The 2,500-nt window shown below is 38.7% G+C and overlaps 1 long non-coding RNA gene across 1 annotated transcript in view; it reads left to right on the top strand.

Moving 5' to 3' along the window:
- Positions 1–2,500, top strand: part of LOC138049542 (uncharacterized) — a 66,621-nt gene that overhangs the window by 18,755 nt on the left and 45,366 nt on the right. Inside the window, exon 3 of the long non-coding RNA XR_011132398.1 lies at positions 1,905–2,021. This is a non-coding gene — a long non-coding RNA (uncharacterized lncRNA). The remainder of the gene's footprint in view (positions 1–1,904; positions 2,022–2,500) is intronic.

The raw sequence follows: 2,500 nt of genomic DNA, 5'->3' as shown, positions 1-2,500 counted from the left end.
AGAATTCTCCCAACTCCCCTAAGTGTTTAGATGAGGCTATCATGGAAACACGGAAAAAAGTCCTCTATTGCTTTTATAAAATATTTCTCAAAGATAATTCGACAAGTGAAGGAAAATGCTGCTATTTTTCTTTCTGGATTGAAACAGATTTTATTGATACACGCTCATATTTCCTACCACCCAATCAAAACGCGCGTCTGACAACACATAACCAATCAAAATTCGTGTGATGTCACAACCGTGTTGCCATAATCCGAGCCAAACGCAACTATTGACCAATGAGAGTGCGCGTACTATCCTAATTATTGTGTGGGATTTCCCCACACTTTGTCAACACAGGCGATATGGCGGGATTTATTACTGGGTTGCCAGTATGGCAATTACAGTCGGAAAACAATATTTCTCTGGGTTTTTATTTTTCGTGTCGGTAAAAGTCTTGCCTGTCACTCCCCTGCTAAGTGGTGTCTTTGTGCGTCTTTTATTAGGTTTGAGGGGGCTGGGGTAATGCGTATATTTCTCTGGTGCACACAGGAGAACATTTAATTAACCTGCAATGGCATCGAAAGTCATTGTAACGCGCATGGCGTTTCAGTAGTGCATCTTTAAACAAAATATACCCTTATACAGCTCAAGAATGGAACGTCAATTGGATAAACAAGACAGCTGGTGAAAAATATATATCTGGAATCTTAAAAGCGACGAGTAATGGACTTCGACAACATTCTATCGCCCATCAAGCCGAAATCAAAGTGAGCTGTATTTCTAATATCTTACCAAGTGTGTTGTGATGTAGAACACTGAAACCAAATGGAAAATTCTCTGGTAACTGATGCGTTCAACAAAGGCAGAGAAGGAATCGAACACCTTAAGTGGATCTGTGATCTTTGTTGTCTGGCTATTTCGATTTATTTGTACTCAACTCCGCTGCACAGTCTTCAGGTAAAAAAATAATTGGAAATGTGACAGCCAATAATTTATTTCGTATATTTTGTGCTTTATTATTCAAGGAAAAGGTTCTTCGTGGAGAGGGTTTGATCCTGAAATTTATTGTGTTGCAATTGCGTATGGTAATTTGACACGATTGAGTTTCTTGTCTTCACGGACACAGTTGACACAAGGTGATCACGTGCACCTTTATGGTTGCGTAGCACGTGATCAATTTCTTCCTTTTTACAAAACATCATAAAAGTCAGAGACCGCAAAAATTTTCGTGGGCTTACAATCGATTGTTATTAATTTTTCGATGAGAATTCGCTTTAGAGTTATATATAAAAACTATGTTATTTTTTTTCATCTGTCTTTTGACTTGTCTTTTTCTGTTAACTCCTGGCTCTTACGGTACTTTCTGGTGCAAACGTAAAGCCAAACAATGTTTTGACCTGGCATCAGATAAGACTAGCAAAAAAAGGAATTATGAAGCGGAAACAACATCTTCAGTCCTTTCTTAGTGTGTGCAATAAACGTTTGCTTAGTGCAACTGCGAGACATGCATGACATGCTGGAAAACGTCCGTCAGAACAATTTGCAGTTAGTTTTTTGCAGACTATTTATTTAAAGAGGAAACGAGTGAATTTTACTCAAGAGCGTGTTTTGTTATCTTTAAAATGAATTTATTACCAAAGCTTAAAAAACTAAAAGACCTCAAAATGGGACAGGACATTACAAAATAATTAAACGTGTGAACGTGAAGGACCTCTGCTGGCGCGACATGTGGGTGACCCTCAAATGGTCTTAATGACCCCCCACTTGAAAAAGATAACTGGAATGCTGCAGTTCAATACCACCCAATTCAGTGCCTTCTGTTTTTGTGTAACACGTACTACAGGCAACCCAGTGTACGCTTTATGGAGCGTCTAGTTTATTTGAATACGAGAGCCAAGTGTTTTTCACGTGGTCTTTACTAGGAAGAGAGAGGACCCTGGGGATGAGAATGAATGTTCGTGTGTGGCGGCCATTATTCTTCTCGGTTGTTGTCATTTGGCGGATTTCGACTTGTTTCCTCGGTGCGATTAATTTACAAGGTAAGGAGAAGTCATCTTCCTTTCTGACGTTTGTATTAAGCGAGTTGTGCAAGCCATATTGCAAGGAGTTATGCCTTCAAACTTATATCGGATAGATATAACATAATGAACAAAGTTCAGTATTTATCCTCTGGATTTACGATTAGCAATTTGAGGTTCCTTTTTTAACTACGATTTGTTGACACGTTGCGTGACGGCGCCAGGTTCTGTAGATTCGCAAGTTAAAAAACTAAGGCCCGTTTTAAACTTCGCATTTTACATGTGCCGAATCTAATGCAAATGAGAAAAAATTTTCACAGTTACTGGTAATGTTAAAACAGAAAAGCTAATTAATTTGGGAAAGTATAGTTTACATACAGTGTTGTAAGCTGGAAGCAACGAATACTCTTAGCTGACAATTGCACTTTCCTGCTGATTTAACCAGCTTTATCGTAAACATATTCTCCTCTGCTACTAGCGACAGAATCCAATATTTCCGC

This window comes from Montipora capricornis, chromosome 5, assembly GCF_036669925.1.
Source record: "Montipora capricornis isolate CH-2021 chromosome 5, ASM3666992v2, whole genome shotgun sequence".
Taxonomy (NCBI): domain Eukaryota; kingdom Metazoa; phylum Cnidaria; class Anthozoa; order Scleractinia; family Acroporidae; genus Montipora; species Montipora capricornis.
Note: the sequence above shows the minus strand (reverse complement) of the source record. Positions and strands in the feature narration are given on the sequence as shown.